At 40.7% G+C, this 23,192-nt stretch overlaps 1 protein-coding gene across 8 annotated transcripts in view; it reads left to right on the top strand.

The window, feature by feature from the left end:
* LOC136424629 (extracellular sulfatase Sulf-1-like) overlaps window positions 1–23,192 on the top strand; it is a 92,772-nt gene that overhangs the window by 36,300 nt on the left and 33,280 nt on the right. For 5 of the 8 annotated variants that reach the window (XR_010753903.1, XM_066413252.1, XM_066413247.1 and 2 more), the window contains exon 3: window positions 18,862–18,921. The gene's annotated coding sequence lies outside the window, so the exon portion shown is untranslated. Of the gene's footprint in view, window positions 1–396; window positions 522–4,974; window positions 5,158–6,051; window positions 6,126–18,861; window positions 18,922–23,192 lie in introns of those variants that run through there. The other 3 variants (XM_066413249.1, XM_066413248.1, XM_066413250.1) reach the window with 3 other exon arrangements.

Genomic DNA, 23,192 nt, shown 5'->3' with positions numbered 1-23,192 from the left:
TCCCTTGGTGTTGTTACAGGCACAAATGAAGAAAGAACATCCTTTGTAATAAAATAACATTAAGAGAAAGAATTAACATAACTTAAGCTAATCTATCAGAATGATTCAACTTTTGTGTTACTGTTAGGTCAGATTTTTGAGATACCATCGAAAATGACACAGACATACAGGGATTGCTTTTATTGCCAATTTAACAAAAGGCAAATGATGACTAAATCCATTCTCACTTTACTAAGCGCTGATTAGCATCAAAAAGGATTTGTCATCGCTATGCATGTCAATAGGCAGCTCCTCTGTCGCTTCCCACATTTCCCTAGGAACAAATGATTATGGAAATGCACCCAAAATACCTCACAATACACCCCCTTTGGGGTCGCGAACTCAGTATGGAAATGCCCAGTGTGGGGAGCTGCTATTGTCATACAGACTTCTTATGCAGTCTGCTCATGTGTACCGCTTCTAAGCAGCTGGCTGTGAATATTCCCCAACTTCTGCCCCATTTTGTTGCATGTTTTGATGGGGTAAGTTTATCACTTGGCGCTAACGTGTGTGTGATTTGTAAGTGGATGTTAAGAGCCGTTTATAAACTGTTTAGGAGTTCATTGTTGTAGGACGTGTGATACAGATGCCATTGTTGAGCGTTTCAATTTGGCGTTCCGATTCTGGCTCAGCTACATGTAGGCAAGGCATATCGTAGCTTTAAGTTGATGATGAGAGTTTGCCGTGATAGTGTTGATGCCAAATCTGAAGTTGTGGGGTTTTGATGATCTGGTTACAATAGAGTTTTGATTTAAAGAAGAGGTAAAATTTCTGCTTATTTCTCACTCAGTTTGTGTCCGACTAAGATCTAGATTTAATGTCATTGTCCTCTTCTTAGGTCACAACTTGCTTTCGGTATTTATGTACTTTTCTGTCCCTCAACTAGTTTGCTTTCCTATGAACCATTCCATTGTAGTTCTGCATTCTCCCTCCTTTAGATGATCCATTTATGCTCATCTGCTTTACTTGTGTCTGTTTTGGCGCTAAAATGATGGTGTTGTTTTGAACCCCGCTGAAGGGAGTAGTCACCAAATTATTATACTGATGAACCAATTTGATACCAAATTTTGTCAGAATGGAGGCCCATGAAGCAAGATGAGTGCTACTGCTAGAAGAAAAGGCTCTCAATAGTTTGATCATGGTGGTCTATTAAAGAGGGTTTGGTTTGATACAATGCACTGTCAATAGTCATTTCAGCATACTGGACTAGTCTGAATGGAAGCTCACCAAAAGGTCCCTTTTAGATTGAGATGTAGGAAATATCCATTTTTTGTCGAGTAATTTGAGTTGAGCTTGTGCATGCTAAAAGCAACTTTCTTTTATCCAAAACAAAACAGTTTCAGTTGGGCTCCTCTGTATTTACCTTCACAGATAACTGATTCAGACTTGGCACTTGGTTTGGGTTTGAGTTTATATTAGCCTGAAGCAGGTACCAAGGAACATAACTCAGTATTCATATGTAAAGGTTAAACAGTTGCCCCAGGACCACTAAATTTACCCTGGTAGCTACCCTGGCCTTGGGACAACAATATACTGTAATTCTGGAAACTTTCGCCATGGTTTTATTTTTTGCGATGTTTGCTGTGACCTCTCTATTACAAATTCATTACAGCATGAATCATTGAATGTGTCTCCCCTGTATGACTTACTGTGATACAGAAGTGTTATCACGGGGTAACTGCAAAATGTAAAGCTCAGTGAAAACATCCTTTTCCCTCCCACCACGAAATAAAACTGAAAAATTAAATATATTACAGTATTTAAAAGCAGTTTTATAAATTTCTAGTAATCCAGATGATAGGTCACGTAGGGTTAACGTTTTCCTGTTGTAAAACGTTTGGTTTGATAGTAATGAAACACAGCTGTAGGGAAGAAGGGGAGGGGGTACGTTTTGTTGTACAAATGTCCTTAAATGTTTCATATCATGGCTGATTATTTTCGAGTCTCCTTGCCAGTACTGTTCCCCTCATATGCCCACAGCAGCAGTATCCCAACTGTGCAAAATTGTTTGACTTTGAGACAGAATTCACCTATCCCTGCCAGCCAAATATTTCCATAGGTTGCCAAAGATGGCAGTATGTTTCACAAATGATATTTTGATAGTGCTTGAGAGCATGGTAGCATTAAGTACTAAATGGTGTGGAAGAGAGACATAGTTTGTGAGTCAAAGGGGCAAACGTGGTGTTCTGTTGAAGTGGCCTGGAATGAATCTCTATTTGGAGGCTGCATATTTCAGAGGGATGACATAATAGCTGAGGAGGTTACATGTATGTGCTACCACTTGTAATACATGTATTTATGTCATAACTGGGCTGGGATAACGTTCGATACGGGTGTTTCGGACTGGGTGATAACTTGGGTTATCACACAGGGTTCTATAGAATTAACAACACAGGCTTACATGGAATCATCCGAGCCCACTTTGAGTGTGCCCGTCGTGCTGCTGTTGAGAATTCGAATACCGGACTTGGACGTTGGCATTGCTGTTGCTACAATTTTTGTTCGAGGACATCAACTTTTCTTCTGAGGTGCATTTCGCATTGAGATTTTTGTTTTCTCAGGTGGGTATGGCATAAATGAAATACAACACGGTGTATTCCGCATAACCTTCAGTCCCAGCCCACCCCCCATTTTGAAATAGACTCGCCCCAAACATGAAAGTGACTTTATGTAGCCTTAGTACGGAAACATGGAGAAAAGGAATTTTACAGAACAGTTGCCAACTTGACCCGTGTGTCCTGCCAACTGGTGCTCAGGCCAACTGTGTATATTGTACAGTTGGACTGCACATGTGGAGGTTGTCACTGTAGAGTGTGTGCTCACTCTAGTTCCCTAGAACTGTCATTCAGTCAAGTCAGCTTCCGGAGGCAGACTCCCAGAAAAGAGGAATCGTTCGCAGCTCACAGTTTACTAGTACTCTAGTTTGGTAGATCTGTCATTCCAGTCAGGATACAGCCTTGTAGAACAAAGGAATTGAGAGTGCCAATGCTTACCCTAGAACCAAGGAGGTCTTGATAAAACCTCCTTGATAGAACTGTCATCTAGTCAAGTCAGTTTGGATAGAACCTATCCAAAAAGAGGACTTGTGAGCAGGTCACAACTTACTCTAGTTCCCTAGAACTGTCATTCACTCAAGTCAGCTTCCGGAGACTGACTCCCAGAGAAGAGGAATTAGGAGTGCTGGAAGAAGTCGGGATAAAGTTTCACAGAAAAGAGGAATTGGGAGTAGCTCACTGATAAGTGTCTGTTTCCCTAGAACTGTCATCTAGTCAAGTCAGCTTGCAGGTAGAGTCTGCGTGGTTTTTATTTCGCGCTAAGGCGAAAATGGAGTGTTCGCTGTAGTTTAAAGTTTGCGGCAGCTCTATAGTCACATACTGCTACAGTATTAGACAAAAATGTTCGCGGTGAAACAGTCGCTGCGAAAACCGCGAACATAAAACCACCGCGAACAATTCTGCATTTACAGTAACGTAATATTATATTCCTTTTTTTTTGCCGAATTCAATGATCCGGTAGGAAAGCCTGGCAGAGGCTAGGAATATGTTGGGATGGACAGCCATGTGTTTCCCCAGCCTCTCCACAGGGCAGGGAAACAAGGTGTTTACAGTGGAGGCAGACATGTGTTTGTGTCTCTTGGACGGAGATGGAACAAATTTATCTTGACCATGTCGGGCGAGGTCAGGGGCAGGGTTAGAGCACAGCCCAGTTCTTAGGGCTGTTGTCAACACCTCTACTTCGAACATATGGTCCCGTCCCTTTCAAATTTCTAACTGTTGGAGCATGTTACATCCAGGATTAATGGCTAGGGCCCAACATGAACATATGAAGCCTGCGAAGCTGGTGTGTTACACCGAATGGCGGTTATACCGGCTATATTGATACAGGTACAGATATTTCTAGCAAAAAATAGATTTGTGCTGCACAGACTTCTCTAGAGTAGGCGTGTGTGGGCATTCTCTCAAAATACATCCTGCTATACCAAGCATGAGTAACTCTCTAACTCCATTTATCATCGACCATTCACAAATTCAATGAAAAATAAAATGTTTGACTTGTAACATTAAGCATTGACTTTATTTCATAAAATTGGGCCTCAAAATGCAGGAAATAGTGTTTCAAAGAGTTTAAAATGTTATAGTCTACTAACTGCTACTGATACAGCTCTCTGGCAAGAGTTAAGCAGCAAGGTTGGTCTTTCTGTTTCAACTTTCTGGACATTGCAGAAATCCAGATTAATCGGCAGGTGTATCGGTCAATGAATGTAAAGCCTTGAATTATGGTTTTGTTGTTTGTGAAATCATTGCAGAGCACTGCTAATTATGCATCAGAAAATGCAATTTCTAGTTCTGCTTTCTTTTATTTCAACATGGGCTAGTTGACAGGGATATCATTTTTCATTTCACACTAGGCTCTGTTTATTTTTCAAACATCACCAGTCAAACACTCTTGTCCAAAAGACTGTTAAATTGGCTCTTTCACACCAAAAAGGCCTTTTGTCTGATTGGCTTAGGGCTATTGTTGATCTAATCTCAGCTAATACTTGCCATAAGTGGAGGGATAACCACACAATAGCCACAGGTGTTTATTCTGTCCAGCATAATTGGGTCAAACCACTTCTCTGGTCGTTGACGTACAACAAAATCACGGCGGTGGAATGCCTTTCTCTTCTTCATAACTATTATTGCGCCAACATAGTTCAGGTGTAAGGAATATATTCACCCGACGTAACCGTTTTTTTACCGCGAGTAACCTTATCTGTAACTCGGCACCGAAAGGAGAAATTCACCCACGTTTAAATGGAACATTCCTAAGGGGGGAACACTCCTGAAGTATGCATATTATTGACTTTACGACCACATTCGCGGTTGGAAGAGATGACGTAATGGTAGCGGGAAACGGTGAGCATGTTTGGTGACAGCACGTTAGCGTGGGTTGATAATTAATACAGGGGTCAGATAGACACAGGATTTAGGCACTTCCGTTTGTTCTGCTTAACTCCGTACATTAACGACTGTCGTATCAAGGTGTGACTTGTACAAGTGGAGTGTTTGTGAGTGGTGTTTGTGGAGGTCTCAGCTGATACTGGGAAACTCGGCCCTGTGTTGTAGCACACCCCAGGTATGTAACCAATGATCTTGAGTTTCACTTGGTGTCTTAAGTATTGTGTTCAACCAGCACGAGGTAAAACTTAGATTATCATTACGCCAAAAGCACTTACTCAAGCAACTGGATATAATTTTGAAAATGGTCAGGAAGTTGCTTGAGTAACTGCTATTGGCATATCTTATTACCTGGATGTCTAACCTTCGTCAACGTTTATGATTGTGTTGTTGGGTGAGTGAGTCAGGTCGATGTTGTTGTATCAGAGAAAGGTAAGGTATTTTTTGTGGTGTTAATTGAATGTCGTTGTTTGATACCGGAAAATTTGAAATTTGAAAGCTTTCCTTGAGTGTTTAAGGATTCATAGTCATAACATTATGGATATGTTTTTGATATGTGAAAGAATCTGAACTCTGCTATGAGTAAGCCAAATTGATAACCAGACCTAGGTATATTTCAAATCTCAGGACACGAAATTCTAGAAATCTTGATCAGAAGATGGTCATCCAAAGTATGTTCCTTTTTTTCATTTTTAGAAAGTAATTGCATTTTGTGAGATGCTATTCTAGGTCTCATATGTATTAATGTTCTTGTAACCATATATATTTTCTGGCATGTCTAAATCTCTAATGCTAGGGTCCCGTTTCTAAACCAGTGCCCAGCCAGGCATTTAGCGGGAATGAAAACTGTGATTTAAAAAAACAACAAAGCACAAAAGAAACGTAAAAGAAAATTAGTCATGGGCATAATTTGTATATAATTCTTGATATCCACTGTTATTTTTCGTTCCCACAAACAGCCAAGCCAGGCCCTGGTTTGGAAATATGACCCCATCTATTCTAAGATAGAAGTGTGTTTTTGTGGTAGTCCGCAAGTGAGGTATAATTCTTCTGTTTTGATTGTACTCTCGAGAGCCAGTCGACCACAACCCGAGGTGTTTCACCTTCACACAACAGGTAGCAAATACTGGTCACAGTGGAATGCAGGTGCGACCAAAGTGTATTCTTCCTTGGTGGCTATAGTGACATAACAAAACACTGGAGTTGACACCAAATATTCTTGTTACATAACTCATTATCGGACGCTCTGAGGTATCTCGGCAACCAGAACATCAAAGACTCTTATTCAGGATGTCACAGACCTGAGCAAAAACAGTAAATCCAGTTAACTTCTTTGCTGGTTTTATTTCGCCATAGGAGGGACATTAGGTGGTTTTTAGATTCACGGTTAAGATAATTCTGCAGTGCAGCAGTAATATGATAGATAAACGTCTTCTCGGTGTCATGAATTTGCGGTCGAGAGGTCACTGCAAAAATAGCACCACCGCGAAAGATTCAAACCTTTACAGTATCTGCTCTTCTTAAGTATTATAGAGGAAAGTCCATACAAGAACACAAGGCTTAAATTTAACAACTGTCTTTATTACTTACCTGAAGTTTACCGTGAGAAAGAGTCACACTAATCGGATTATTAACCCTCAAAGCTTTCGCAATTACTCTCAATGCTAAGGAATGTTTTTCAAGTTGTTCTACTTTTAAAGGGGATGCAGAACAAAAAGCAGGAAGACAATCTGCTGAAAAATGCTTTTCACATCCCAATCTCAATTGAAAACAGAAGATGAATCTACGACTTAACGATAACTGTGCCGCCGCACTTTGACTTTGAGGCCATGTTTCTACCGTCAAGGGATGCAAAGTCTATTTGCTGTTTGGGCGTTGAGCATAGTTTACATTCTTACCTGAGAGGCCATGAAAAGGCTCATTGGTAAAAAGGCATCCGTATTGTTATGTATTACAGCTTATTACACTCAAGCGAAGGGTTTGAAGTGTTGCGGGTGCTATTTCCAGGAGCATGATATTCCGACAGTGTTTGTTTAGCACCTGTTTAGCAATGAAGGTATTGGTTATTAGTGTGCTTTCGGATTATGCTTGATGACGTCGCAAATCTTTACATCAAAGCGGCTGCTTATTATGACAATCAGGCACCTGCAAACTGACGTCATGGTCGCCTGTGGATTTGGTTAGCCATGGTTTTTGATGGTAGGGAATAGACAGTGCAGTCAAACTTGTACTAGTGACCACCTGTACATAAGGATCCCTGATCATTGATATACCGTCAAACCTGTACTACTAGTACTAGTGACCACCTCTACATAAGGGTTATTGCCATTGATATACAGTCAAACTTATTGAGTTATTTAAGTGACTATCTCTACATAAAGATCAACTGGCCAAATATGACCACCTGGCCAATGTGACCACTTTTTGGTAATTTTTCCTATTAACGAAGCACTAAGTCCTGTCTATAGTGACCACCTGTCTACATAGGCCGTTTGGGGCAGTTTTGACTGTATTATATGAGATAGTCATATGCCGCGGCTGAAATTGAAGTTTTTAGCCACATGTGCTACCCTGGATGTGTGTATGTGTACATTTGTACCTAATATAGATGCTCCATCCTTGCATGGTTTTGATTTCTGCTACGTCAAAGTTCAAACTATCACATCTGGAAACCCAATAGGATCTAGGAAGACTTCCCGTTCTCCCTGTGTTGAGTACTCGTGTCAGTGGTACAGCTATCAGCTATTACAGTTCCATATCCTGATGATCGCTTCCCTAACAGAATTACAGTTCCCGTCTGGTTTGATATTAGTGTGTTCAATTATTTCATGAAAGTACTCAAAAACTTGTATCAGTGTTGACAGTTACTACAGTTCCATATCCTGATGATCACTTCCTTTACTGAATTGTAGTTCCCGTTTGATACATGTACCAGTGTGCTCAAATACAGTGTTCTAACAGTTCAAAAAGTCTTATCAGTGCTGACAGCTACATTGTATTACAGCTTCCCTTCCTGAATTGCAGTTCCCGTCTTTTTGATACCAAATGTGCTCAAACATTTGGGAAGAGGCAGTGCTAAAACGTATCATTGTATACTTTTTAAGGAGATGCATACATACAGTTGCATTCAATTTCATAGTAGCTGCTAACTATTTCAGACTACTGTTAGTTTTGTGTTTTATGTTTTTATGAGCCCTGGAACTTTATCTGTGTCAGCAATTGAGTAGAGCAATTCAATGGAGGTGAATTAGGTCACTGTGTTAATTGCACTCTGTTTGTAACTGACTAGGCTGTGTTAGGAAAGGAACTCTGTTTTACCCTTAGTATGTTAGATGTGAGCCTTTTAAAATTTACGGAATTGTTATGAAAAACTTGCCTATTACGCTATAAAAAAGTGCCCAGTTTCACGCTTTTGGCTGTTATTGTTAAAAGTTAAAAGCACTTGAAGGAAAAGCCCTTAGCTTGAACCATGTTGTAGCCAGGGAATGGTGGAGTAGACAATGTTATTATTAACCAGTGCCGACCTGTTCAACAAGTCTATAAAACTGTGCAGGTTTATTGGTGGTTAATAACAGGTTGTAAACGGTGCTCTCTGATCTGTCAAGCGGTGTTAAGTGCCGTTTCTCACACCTCGTAAATCAAACACTTAAGATTATGGTTGGGAAAGCGATAGATGATGTCATGTACTATTGTTCTGCCTGGTTTTCTGAGGCACAAATCTCCAAGCAGATGTAGGGGTGGAAGTTTATGACATCTTGAAGAGTACATGCAAATGTTTCAACCTTTGTTCAACACAGAGAAGCAACGTACCCCCGATAGCTCTTATAACAAGCATCTTTTCTGCTGACAACTTCTCCAGCTAAAACATAAACTTTCCTGAGGAAATATATTGTCTTCTATGTCAGATGCTTGTCAGAAGTGAGATACAGCCTTGTTGAGTCGCTAGCAACTGTGAAAATATCTCTGACAGTAGCCAAAAATTATTGGCAAGACTTGATGATAACGTCATGCATCAAGTTCAACATGGGGTGAGATGAATTTAGGGATCAGAAATATATCACTAGCATGAGAACAAACACAAGGGAAGCTTTAAATCATGCTACAGAAGCTCTAAGCATGTGGTATGTCCAGACACTCAGCAAATAGCCTGTCAAGAGGGCAGGAAGCAGAGAGACCTTCAAACTAACATCCTTGAAAAGTGGCCCTTTATACAATATGCATGTAGTTTCAATGTTCCAAGACTACTGCCATTGCTATAGCTGGAACTGTTGACTCTAGAAGTGATATGATGCACTAGATAGTAGCTATCAACTTTTAAAGGAATAACCCTCTATCACATTAGTATACAATTTGAAAAGTCAAGCTGTGCTGTGATTGGTTCAAAGTTTGTCCCAGTATCCAATCAGCTTGTTGGAACAAACATGTTCAAACCAGTGCTGCATTTGGAGACTTTGAAAAACTGCAACAGTAGTTTATTTCTGTTTTTCTACAATATGTGATTCACAATGTATAGTTACAAAATATACCAATAACGTATTATTGTAAGGCTGTTGGCAATGGCATATTCTTGCATTGGTGTCCCCTTTTTCACGGACAGTGTGCAGCTCATGCTTGCCTGCTTAATGTTTTGTCCCATCCAAGACGGGACATCGAGTAAGGAGGCAATTTTCCTCCTCAGTAGAGAGTGTCTGACCAATCTCAGTGCCTCAGGAGTCCATTACTGGTCTTATCCCTGGAAAATTGGGATCTGTGGTTTTAGACATGTGCAGGACTGATGGATGGTACAGTACTACATTAGCCTGGATGCCAGACTGTTTCAAGGACTTACACAGGCCTAGCTGCTCCTTGGCTCTAAAGCTGACATGCCGCAAAGGAAATTTTCCCTATGGCACAAGCAGTAACGCAACTCTGCTACTTCCCAGTTGCATCAAAGTTTGTGGATCTGTGGCCCTGAGTTTGATCCTAGGATCAGCCCCAGCTTGGACATGTAATGATTGCATTTGTCATTTTGAATGGTGATGTAAAAGCCGATGGCCCTGTGTACGATGGAGCTTCAGGCTTAAACCTCAAGCATCAAACTTCTGCGCATTAAACACTTATTGAGTAGGGATGACCTGGTGTGTTTGACTAAAAGCGTGCAGGCCACGGCGAAGCTGCATGGACTACTTAAGTAACGAAAAAGCGTAATGCTTCGTCCTTTGAGGTTCGAGAGCCTCACCTCAAGAAAGTTGTTTGTTATGACAGTTCACACGCTTGGTTCACATGCCCTTCCTTATCACAAACTGTCCATGATCTCTGACAGACAGTGTCCACTTCCCTGTAAATTCTGACTGGTTTATCAGAGTTGTGGAGATAAGGAAGGTTGTTTTCCAGCCCCAGACACATTCCTGGGGAAAGATGATCATGTTTTCCCAAACAGGTCAAGACACAAAACAACTTTGCACAGGGATAGTCCATTTGAAAAATTTCAAGGGTTGACGGGAACTTAGCTCCTTATGTACTGTAAGTCTTGAAATGTTTGCTGTGGTTTTATTTTCGCTATTTTCGCCATGACTTTGCTACCACGAATTAATTTTTACTACCGAATTGTTTCCACTGCAAATTTAGCATAATTACATAAGTGCAAAATTAAGTCCCAGCAAAAATAAACGAATTTACAGTACGTAAGACACAGTTGGTATATGAAGAATCTGATATTCAAGGATCAGCATGTTTAGAAAAGAAGGTAGGAAAATGTCTTCAAGTTGGTTTTGTAATTCTAGTTTTTGGATTGACATGTAGAAATGTTGAGCTGCATGATCCGTTTTTGCAATAAGTATGGGAATCCATCTTATAGTAATTCAATAAGGCAATGTTCCATTACAAGTCATATATCAAGTTCAGTTGTCATTCAGATATCAACTGTCATGTCCTATATGTACCCTAATCATTCACAGAAGCTATTTCCAAACTCTCAAATCCTATTTGAGGCAGAAAGTTTCTGAAACAGTACACCGTAAAGACGTTGGATGTGTTTTGCCAGAAATTTGTCTGTGAAGATTATCCTAGAACTTTAGGCCTTTCAAAACCAATAATATCTCGGGGCGAAATTAACATCTTGTTTCAATCAAGTACAAGTGAGTTTCAATCTAGACAGGGTAGTTGTTGTCTCTTTCGTCAAGATAGAAAAGTTGACTGTTTAAAGGACAATGAACTTGTACGTTGAATGTCGAAGTTATGAAGGTTTGAGTATTTATTACATTCATTATTATGTACTTACATTTAAGTTGGTAGATTGACTCTTCTTGTTGTGAGTTAGTTTTTATCTTTTTCTGCTGTTGAATGTTTATTTTACTTGGTGTGACATGCAAGGCACGGTTTATTTGGCTTGAGTGACACTGTTTAGGTCGCGTTGGGGGCCGAAGTACGGTGCTATGGCTTAGCTTCAACAAAGAGATTAACCTTTGTAAGCCATTGTTGAAGTGGGGTGGTAGATTTCACAACAAAACTGGTGATTACTAAGAGTTAACTGTAATATGAACGTTGTTTATCAACTGATTCAGAAGTTATTCAGACTTTTTTTGGTCTGCTTACATGATTTTTCTAACTCTTCTGCAACAAGCGGCTATCAGAGATCGCAGACTTCACCCCTACTGGCAGAACATACAAAGCCTTCACTGTGACCTCAGGCAAGACATACAGAAATTGCAGTGTGGAAAACACACACACACGCATGCATGCACACACACACACCCCCCTATACACACACACACACACATACACACACACACATATACCAGCTCTCCCTCTACACACACACATACACACACACACACACACACACACATGCATACACACGTGCACACATACACTCACACACACACACATAGATACACACACACACACACACACACACACACAGACACACAGACACACAGATACAGAAAGACAAGCCAAAAACAATACTTCACTCCCTTGGGGGGGACGTCACAAGGAAGAAGTCCAAGTTCTGAAACATTTTTGGCCTTTAACCACAGCTGGCAAAGTCACATTTTACAGAAGCTGGCACATCTGGAGTGAGTATACACTTCGGAACTGTTTGTCCCACAGTAGTTCATGCAGGACGTGATATACCACTTTGGTGATTCAGACTGTCAGTTGGTACATGATGGTATGTATGTCTGGAGAGAGATGACAACTACTGTAACAGTAGGGGGTTCTTCATTCAATATGTAGCTTGAAATGGCATTTAGATATCAACTGTATATGTCTGACAGGTCGTTCTGTTTGGTATAACTAGCTGCCATGTGCCTGTGAAGCTGGTAGGTTTCACTTTTTGTTTTTCTTATTAAGGGTTTTCAAATTTTCCCTACTTTCCAGAATATTTTGCCAAAATTCATGAACATCGAATCCAGTGCTATGAGCCCTCCTACAGCACTGCTATATTCAAAATTTCTCTGGACAACCATGCGTATGCGTTATCCAATTCGGATTCAGAACAAGTGTGTCAATTCGAAAGTTGAAGGATTTTTAGACCTTTTGCGTGCTTAATTTACTTTCACAATACCTTTTACTTTCTTATAGCCTTTATAAGTATTTGGTGTTATAGAAATTTGCTGCCTTCTTATATTTACTATTTTACCTGTATGCTACATGTGTATCTGTCCTCTATGTCGCTGCAATTGTTTTAAAAACTTTCTTCAAAGTCATCGAGACAAAGAATTAACTTTTTTCAAAGTCATTGATTAGGGAAACTTGATTGTTTTATTACTAATGATAGTTTCACTGGTCAACTTGCTCAATGTGAAAATTGGTTTTTGAAATTTCTCACAAGGGAGGCATTGTAAGATTTTTTTGTTCCTCTAAAATGAGAGATTTTGGACAACTGGCCAGACAGAGAGAGAAGGGTTCAGACAGGGAGCACACATCGGAGCCTAGGAAATGACGGATGTTTCAGAAGTCTGGCATTGAACCTTCGCTTCCTGACAGCCAATGGGGTGACAGATGGGAGAGGGGTTGGTGGGGGGGACCTCTGCACGTGTGCTGCACATGGCAGGGAGCTGGGGCCCTGGCGTCCTGTCACTGCTGCAGGATGGCAGGGTGGGGGAGGGTGTTTGTATAGGGCAGGAAAGAATAGATTTTAGTTTTTTTCCTGTGATTCCTTGAGAGTATGTTGTTAGTATATTAAATGTTGTTCCTATACATGTATTTACATCCACTGTATATTTAATTTAGTCAGTAAGTAATGTGACCCAGCTAAGAAATGAATAAGAGAATGCCATGAAAAGAGAGATTTACTTATATTGATTCTCGTACAGTTGTAGCAGGAAACAGACCCTGCCTTACTGTTTGCCATAGGACAGCAGGTTAGGGGAGGGTATTTGTACAGCGCAGGAAAGAATAGATTCTACCTACCTTGCTATATCCCTACCTACCTACCTTGTCCTTTGACCTCCAGGTTTCATAGGGGTCCAGATCACAGCATAGGGGGACCTATGCTCAGACTATGCAGGCAAGAACACTGCTATGTAGTACCAGTAAAAAGAAAGAAAATTACTGCGTTCTGGAGTTTCACCTTGGCTTCCTGTAATGAAACATGGTCCACCTCCAAAACCTCAGAGTCCAGTGAAAACATTTGACTTAGTATATCACTCCAAGTAGGAAAGGTTATAGCTTCTTGAAGGTCAGACTACAGATAAGAATGTCCTTAGTTTTACATGGCAAGGTCGCTGTGATAAGTCATGGTCCATATCAGCTCAGCGTATCTGAGGTTCCAGCTTCCGCACCACAAGTATTTGGTCATGTGACCCAAGGTCATATAGAGGTTAATGTCTTGATTCTTAGAAGCTGGAAGAGACAGAAAGGAAGGAGGATGATAATCACATGCATAGTCAAGATGTGATTATTTGTTATCTTCATAATTTATTAAGGGTTTAGAATGTCAACATTGCTCTAGCAGATGTGTAACCCTTTCCAGTAGCGCGCAAGTTGGGTGTGACCGGCAACAGTTGTCATTCCATGTCCCAACTTCTAGGTCTAGAGGCAGGATCATTAACCACAGGAAATACTGAATAACCTCTTGCGCAGACCTTCAGGGTGACTATGTTCTGTGGCTTTTCCTAACTCTTTTCTGATGGCTTGTATGTTCTAATATGAGAAAGCTTGTTCAGTGGCATTGTACTGATCAAGCTTGGCCTTTTTAGAATGCGAGCGCTATCAGAAAATAGCGATGAAAAGTCATAGAAAACTGCCAGCCACCCTGAAAGTCTGCATATGAGGCTAGGACTACACACACTGTTGCCTCTATGTTACCTGAGTGTATACTCTGTGTTCTACACTTCTCCCTCACACTCTCTCAGACTATCATTCTCCTTCTGGTTGTTTTTACAAATCCTACATTGTAGATACAAGACTCAACCCTTTACAAATCTTAAACGTTTAGTTTACACTAAGCATCAAAGTAAATGTCAGACTACGTCCTCAGAAATCTTCTGAACTTTTCCCACGCTATCGATAAAGTCTGCCGTCTCGTGGAGAGTCACCGCTAATGCATCTTACGCGGCCGATATTTACCGTAAATCCCTCAGAAATGTCTGTAAAACGACCCGCCCACCGCTGGGAGGGATCCGTTTTCTCCCTGTTTGTCATGGCCACTGTTTGTGGACAAACCAGTTTGTCACTAAACCCCTTTCTACTCCTGTTTCCCCAACACAGCCCTTTCACTGAAGCAGGAAAAACACAACAAGGATGAACCAAATCCTCTGAACTTACACCTTCATCAAAGTACATCTAGACTTTCCCAGGAAAACATCTATTTTCAATATTTTTTGTCAAAAGCATAAGTTGAAACAGAAGTAACATGTGAAATATTTAAACAAAAATAATTCAAGATTTACAAAGTGTCCCCCATCTACCTTTGTGCTTCTCCAGATTCCCCCTCCATTAAATAGTCTGCTTGCATTTTCGATAAGCTACACCCATCATCATCGTCTAACAACTTTTCTAAGTCGGAACTAGCTATAGATCAGTACAGATTTTGTACCACATTGATCTGTCCTCCAACCAGAAATACATGCTTGGCCCGGCGGCAATGTGTTGTATAAAATTGTTACGTTACACATTGAGTACTTTTTTGAGATACCCGGGGGGGGGGGGGAGTATTCCATAGGATGTTTGAAGACAGATTGTTGAGTTTGAATATCTACTGTAGACAGAAAAGGTGATTTGAAAAAAAGTTCTTCAATGTTCACTGCAGTGCCATTGAAAAGGTGAATACTTTCACATTTTGACAGTGACAAATGATGTAAAATATGCATCATATTTGCTTGTTAACGACACCACGCTACTTATATAATACCTGGATATACGCCAATAGAGACTTGTACAATGTGAGCTTTATCTGCCCTTATCCTTGTCGTAAAACGACTTGGTGTGATCTTGCATCCCAACGAGCAGATAGCTATGTGCGATACGTTTCACAGAAACTTTCAAAGGGGTCGCGGGTCAGTGTCGTCTATTGTGGCTGGTTTATTTACGTTTCGTCTCCTCGCTTGCGGCGTGCATGCAGTCATGTGAGTCAGTACTGGGAGCTCCTACAGGGCTCAAAATACTGTCGTCTCTACCAGACTAACTACCCCGGCTATTAAGAGAGAATATTTGCAAGGAGGGTTTGGCTACCAAAGAGTTTCATTTGCAAGGGGATATGTTAACCTTAACCTATAGCTGTAGAATTACAGTCCTTTAGCACACCGAAGTAGCCATTTGGCACCCCATCCTATATTGGTAAGAGAGTTAGGCAGCAGAGAGAAGGTTAAGCAGTAGGGTTTGTAATTACATTTTCTTGACATTCTACTTTATTTGTGCCCCCAGAATTCTTTCTGTGCACCTAAATTTTTAGGCTGAGGTGCACCAGTGCATCTGTTCCCAAAAATGAATTTCGAGCCCTGCCAGTGTAGTCATGTGACTTGCTACTGTGAGTTCTGGAAGCGAGCCAGGGGATTGATTCGTTCTCCCTGCGGTGCAAAAGTTTAAGTTGTTAAGCCAGCCGGGCGGACTTGGAGACAAATGTGCCAAGATCCTCCCTGTTTGCTTGCTGCGTAAGGATCAGAAAGTTCGTGAGGGCAGTCTTAAGAAAGTTGTTACCCCAGTCTGCAAGTTTGTCTGGTGCTGCCGTACTACCAGCTAGAAGGTTTAGTTAAATGTTTATTTTGTTAGGGCTCTGTATTGCCTATAAGATATCTTATTTGGAGGGATAAGTTTGGCATACAGGAGGTGGAGGACTAATAGTATAGATCCTATGTGATAAAATCTTCTTTTTCTCTCTGAAAATCTCTAGTTTTGACTTTTGAGTATATATTTGCAAGCTGTCTATTCTTTAGGTCTACATGTATTGCTAACTTAGTGTTACCAGTATAATTCTTTGTTATGTTTAGCCATACCTAGTATGGCTCAACATATTGTTTTTGTTCACGTTCTTCTTCTTCTCCTTCTTCTTCTGCCATTTCTTCAAATGGAATCTACTCCCTCATTTTTGGGCCAAACGGCCTGAAATTTGGCATGTAGGTAAAGATGGCAAATACCCTCATGCGATTTTTAAATTTTGTTGAAACAGGCCTTAAAAACATTTTTATGGAGGTTTTTTGGGGCATTTCTAGACAATTTTTATATTTTGGGCTCCTGTGCCCTGGTTTTGCAAGCAAGTGACTTGAAATTCGGTACAAGGGTGCCTTGAACATGTCCCGACAGGACTTCAATCACATTTCTGGTGTACATCACTTCAGAATGCTTCATTTTGGGGACTTTTGGGCCCATTTTCAGACCAAAAACAGGCCAAAAGTGGTATCCCCGTTCCATGTTCTATTTGCTGCTGGCCAAGGAATCCATGTTCTATCTAAGGATCCCCGCGTTCCATTTGCTACTGGCCAAAGAACGCGTGTTCTATTTAGGTCACCTGAGGTCATATTGCAGGAGCACACGCAAGCCTTTGCAGTAAGAAGCTCTTGGGGTCTCGCAGAAATTGTAGAGAGAATTTTTTTTGCACGGGTGATTTTGGAACAGTCAATTTATGCATCGGGAGGGAGATTGGCGAAGTATGATGCTCTCGCAAATGTTGCCTTTCTACATGCAGTTAATATTTCGATTTGCCCAGGTATTATTTTGGGACATCCCACTTCTTGCATGGGGAGGAGTATGGCTAAACATGCTGTATTTGCTCAGGGGCAAATGACGGCCTTTCTAGTTCTAAGTGCACTTGTTACCTATCAGTTCCAGACTTTGTCTATTCTAAAGTTTCTGTTGATTGGTCAAAGGTGTCTTAAATGTGTTTGTAAAATCCCTAAAGTTTCATTTCCAAGAATGAAACCAATGTTTCATATCAGTATTGGTCATTGACGTCTATTGATTCTATTGATTATGTTACTTTACATTGTACTTTTATCTCTTGTGATATATTGTTTCATGCAGTTATATTGTAAAAAGGTTAAGGTAAAGCATTCGAACCTCGACTGAGGATGAAGCCTGACACTTTTTTTTAAGCTAGCTAGTAGTCGCTGTTCAATTTGGTTTTGCTACGGCTCAGGTATTGTACATGCCTGTAAAGAATGCCAGATGGCATGTGTCAAGTTGAAGAGACAGTTTTATATTTAGGGTCTAACTCCTTATCTTTGCTCTGTCTGCTACACTTCCACACATCAAGGTAAACCGTCTGTGATGGTTCCTGTGAACTCGGGGACGTTCTTTCATTCCTCTATAGTTTAACATTGTCTATCAGGAGAACATTTTTTCGACGTCATGTACATGTATATGTAGTCTACTACAGTTGTAGGGGAGGATAGGATGATTTCAAAAGAAAAAAAATTTTGTTCAAAATGTTTTTTGTTCATCTTATATGCATATAAACAAAATAAAGCACTGTTGCCCCCCTCCCATCTCTTTTCACGTGTGGCATGTGTAATTAAGAGTGTAACCAACGGGTAAAGGAACTCAGATTCATTTCCTTAGCAACAAATCCATTGCCATAGCAACCCATCCATGCGACAATTCCCTTCCTAAGACCTCGAAGTTCACACAGGATATCAGTTCTAAACATCCTAACGTAGACGGGATTCAAGGGCACTGTCAGAGAGACACGTGGAATTTGCACTGTTTGTTGTCGTTTGTTTTCGTTGTCTTTTGGTGGTTTCAGAGTCAGGAATGCCTTTGTGCGTCATTGTCTGGAGGATGTTTTGGTTGGTCGTTTCCTTTGAGAGGGAAAGTTTTTGGAGAAGCAGTGCGTAGCCTTGAGGAGAGGTCTGAGAATGTGTCCTGTGATATGTACTTTTGTGTTGTAAATACGCTGAATAGGTCTGACAGGTCTTTTGACTGTTTATTTGTATTTGCTCAAGCCTTATCAAAACAGGATCATTCTATCTAGTGATTCTGATACTTGTATGTTTTCTTATTATTCTACCAGTAAATATGATGAAAAAAAAACAATAACTTATATCTTTGATGCCTTTGGTACAGTTCATTTCGGATAGGGACAAAAAGCCGGTAGCCCTGTGTATGAGGGAGCTTATGGCATCAAACCTCTGCATGTAAAAGCCGTATTGCACCACTAGCCACTTTCCTTTGAGAGGGAAAGTTGTTGGAGCAGCCGCGTACGGCCTTGAGTAGAAGTCTGAGAATGTGTCCTGTGATTTGTACTTTTTGTGTTGTAAACACGCTGAATAGGTCTTTTGAACCACTGAACTGTTTGTTTGTTCTAGGCTTGAACCTCCAGCCTTATCAAAACAGGATTATTCTACATATTTTGTATGTTTTCTTATTGTTCTACCTGGTACTAAATATGTTGAAAAAAATTTAAATTTTTGTTGCTTTTTAATAGCAACTGTTTTAGTAAAATATTTTTTTTTTTTTTTTTTAGGTCCTTGGTGGCTGCATGAAGTTGCTGTGCTAGCCGAGGACTGAACCATTAGACTCATAGGTAAGTTCTTTTTGTTACTTCATTCCAAGGGAGTGGAGTATTGTTTGCTATTGTCTGTCTGTGTGTTTGTGTGCATGTGTTTCCATGATCTTCAATATACACAATGCGGTGTTGTCCTACATCCTCACTGCTGCTATATTTGTCTACGGGACTGGAAGAGTTGCAAAGCAGTATGGGTAAGGGGGTGATGTCTGCCATCCTGATTACTGTGTTGTTTGCCTTCCAGTCCTCTGTTTTCATACTTAGATCCTACTTTCAAATGTCCAAGAACCAAGAAAATAAATTGTTGCATGGCCTCTTCCAAAGCATCTTTCCAGTCCACAGTAGCCAGGTAACCACACCGCTGGGAGCTCCCTTGTACATGTATCTCTACAGTGCTGGAAATGATGCCTACCTACCCAGGCAGATTAGCGCACATAGGGGTTTTATACTTATAGGGCTGATTTCAATTAGCTTGCTCCCAATAGGGCTGTGATAACTCTAATGGCTGGCTAAAAAGCCAGGCTGACAGAAACAGGCCTAATGCTTATCAGACTGGGCCTGGTAAAACACCCCTAAGGCCACACCAATTTATTTTCTTGGTTAACGGATTCGCCGCTTCGTTTTTTTGCTGAATCAAAATAAAAATAAAAACAGCAGACTGTGAAAAATTATCACCTAACCGCCATATGACCGGCCACTTTCTCCCCTCAAAATCGGCAAAGCAGCAGAACAATACTTGGTTCATTTTAGCACTACCATATGTGAAAATATCATATGGGGTTTTGTTTCACATTTGGTGTGTGTTTTTAGTCCCAAAACAGCTAAGAAAAGACGAATATTTGCTGACCGAAAAATATATTTGGTGGCCACCGAACGAAATTTTCGGTTCTTTTTTTTGCAACAAAATCGGCAACCCAGTCAAAATAGCTGGTTCCTTTTAGCAATATTAGCCATAGAAATACCATGTATGATGTTGTTTAGCCTTTGATGATGGTTGTTTGGTCTGAAAACCAGTGAAAACCCGACAAAAACCACGAGGATGGCTGTACATGTGCTCTCTGTGCTCTCCTGATACGCGCCGTTTTGAGTATCAAGACATGGTCACGGAAAAAAAATCAATAGTGCAGTCAAAATAGGTCAGATCAAGCATATAAAGGTGTCTCCGTTATCGTGACGAGTTGACTAATCTTCTACAGTGCATCGGAGGAATCAGACATTTGTGAGAAATGAGATTTTTCGAGTCAAAGTTGACCAATTTTCAACCGGATTTTCTATGGTTTCGCCATAGTTTTCAACCCCAAATACGCACCAAATGGGGGTTTCGCGGCACCCGGTTACGGGATCGCTGTCTTATCCGATATATGCAAATATAGCTACTTGAAAAGCTGCACATTTATTGAGCAACATTCTCAGGAGGGGGCAGCTTATATATATACGGAGAGTGCTGCAGAATGGAGGAATAAGCTGGAGACAGAGGGAGAAAGCTGCAGAATGAAGGAAAGACCTGTAGATTTCGGGAGAATCATGGAGAAAAAATTGAGAAAGCTGGAGACAGACGGAGAACGCTGCAGAATGAAGAAAAAGCTCTCTCCGCCTGTCTCCAGTCTCTATCATTCTCTAGCTCTGCGATTTTCCTAAAATCTACAGGTTTTTCCTTCACTCCTACCTTCTCCATGGTTCCATCTATCATTCTCCAGTATTCTCCCCAAAACTACAGGTTTATCCTTCATTCTTCAGCTTTCTCCATGGTTCTCTATCATGCATCCTCCAGTATTCTCCCAAATTCTACAGCTTTGTCCATCATTCTCCAGCTTTCTTCATCTGTTTCCAGCTTTCTCCATGCGTCTCTTTCATTCTCCAGTCTTCTCCCCAAATCTACAGATTTTTCCTTCATATATCTACAGCACTCTCCGTATATCTACAGCTGCCCCCTTGTGAGAATGTTGCTCAATTAATGTGAAGACATTTGCAGCTTTTTAAGTAGTTATATTTGTATATATCGGATAAGACAGTGGTCCCGTAACCCTATAACGGGTGCCGCGAAACCCCCATAAAGTGCGTATTTGGGGTTGAAACAATGGCGAAACCAGCGAAAAACGTCAAGTTTGACTCGAAAAATCTCGTTTCTCACAAAAGTCTGATTCCTCTGAAGCACTGTAGGAGACTGGTGAACTTGTCACGGTATCAGAGTCACATTTGTATGCTTGATCTGACCTATTTTGACTGCCCTATTAACTTTTTCCGTGACCTTGTCTTGATACTCAAAACGGCGCGTATCACCGCTAGTAAGACCGCCATTTTGTTAGTTTGGACAGAAAGTAGCCTCACATTCCACCGTAGATTACGGGCTTTAAAATTGATATCTTCAGCATGAAAAAAAGTATCGATCTTTTGGAAAACTGCGTAATAGATGGCACTAATAATTAGCTGCAAATTTAAAGGCTCATGTTTGTTTTCTTTCATTCAGATGTGGTTTTTGAAGTCAAGTACAATTTCTACTTTCATCGAATGTGCAGCTTGAAATATGCTGCTAAAGGAATGGAACATTCCATTTTCTCAGACTGAAAGGGGCCAATGCATAACACTTGGAGTTGGCTGTTTTTAGAGAAAACTTTTTGAGTGTATGTTGAGAGATTTTGATGAGTGAAGTGCTTCATAAAATTCATTACATTCTCTACTAGCAAATTCATGTAGGTTTCTACTGTCTGCTTTTTTTGAAAGGTTCTGATGTGTTCTTTTCTCAATTAACATGATCAAGCTGAAAGAAGTTATACTTATTAATAAAGTGAGGAGGTTTTGCCCAATGTTCTCCACATTTTTCCATTGTGACTTGCCTCAAGTTCCAAGTAGAAAATACATGACTTGGAGTTGTGTATACTGTTCCACTTGTTGAACTTGATGGCACCGTTGGCCCCCGGTAAGGGGTCATAGCGTGGAACCTATGCCCAATTTTTTCAAAAATTCAGAATTTTTCTGGTTTATATCCTAACGTTACATGCATGAGGGTTTGCTTGTTATTTCGGTATACATGTATGTGACAGGGATGAACGTGTCCTTTTGCCTTTGCTTACATACCCAGGAGCAGACAATGAATATTAATTAAGCAAATGCCAGCATGATGAATATGTCAGAACCATAAAGTATTGTGTTTTCAAAATAGTATCGGTTTGAAGATTTTTCCTGCCTTTTTGTGATGATAGATAAGAAGTAAACCTGAAGTTCCAGGAAATGTCCTCCACTTGTACTTGAAACAGCCAAAATGCTAATGCTTCCTCCTTCCGTGCCTTTTTTTTTTTTTTTTTTTCGCCCGCCCGCTCCATTTTTTTTCTAGAAAAATCCGTTAACCAAGAAATTAAATTGGTGTGGCCTAAGCCGACCCATGGAGAATGGTGCCTAGTCTACAGTTGTCCACCATAAAGTATCCTGCAGACAGGGACTAAACCTACTTTTCCCACCAGTGAGCCGCTGATATCTCACCATCTATCTAGCCTGGGGCTATGGCTCTAACAAGTGGGCTTTTAGTTGTTATTTGTAGCCTTATCCAAGCCAGCTGTATGTCAAAAGCCTCCCCTATTGACACCTTGCCCCAGGCTATTGAAACTGGGTACCATTTCACTTGTGGTTCATGCTTTATCATGTCTCCCTACAATGAGTAAGGGGGTCTGCATGCCCTTTTCTGTAAGGCGTAGGCAGGCTATTTTGATTTCAATGTAATTCGAATGGAAAGCTATCTTATTCGCACAATTTGTCATGAGGTAACCAACTTTTGCGTAGTTGCATTCCTTGAATTTAGCTTAATACCTAGGAGGTTCTTCTGAATTCAGCGTAAAGCGTTGTTGGGACCCCCATGCAGACCCTCGAGTAAGAGTGAAAGTGCTCAAAACTTTGGATAAACTTTGCCCGAGTTTTTGCCGTAATCGTGACCAGGTGCTTTGCTCAGTTTGGCTTGTTGGGCAACCTTGGGTTAACCTGATGTTGGAGCCAAACCCGTACAATAAAGCTGCAGATTTCCAGGTAGGATTATCCTATTATTGAGGAGGCGTAGAACTAGGCCCCTTATCTTTCTCCTCCCATTATTTCAGTACAGTCTCCTCAGTGCCTTCCCTTTGATATGTATGCCACCTGTTAGTATTATATCTCTCCCACATATCTCTTAACCTATCTATTAGTACTGATGACAACTGATCAAGGCCGTGATAGGATACTATAAAGCGACTCTATATTGTTTATAGGCATGTAGCCATGGGTCTGTAATGTAAAACATATATACCAAAGGCCATGATAGATAT

The sequence above is a fragment of the Branchiostoma lanceolatum genome, chromosome 18 (assembly GCF_035083965.1).
Source record: "Branchiostoma lanceolatum isolate klBraLanc5 chromosome 18, klBraLanc5.hap2, whole genome shotgun sequence".
NCBI lineage: Eukaryota > Metazoa > Chordata > Leptocardii > Amphioxiformes > Branchiostomatidae > Branchiostoma > Branchiostoma lanceolatum.
Note: the sequence above shows the minus strand (reverse complement) of the source record. Positions and strands in the feature narration are given on the sequence as shown.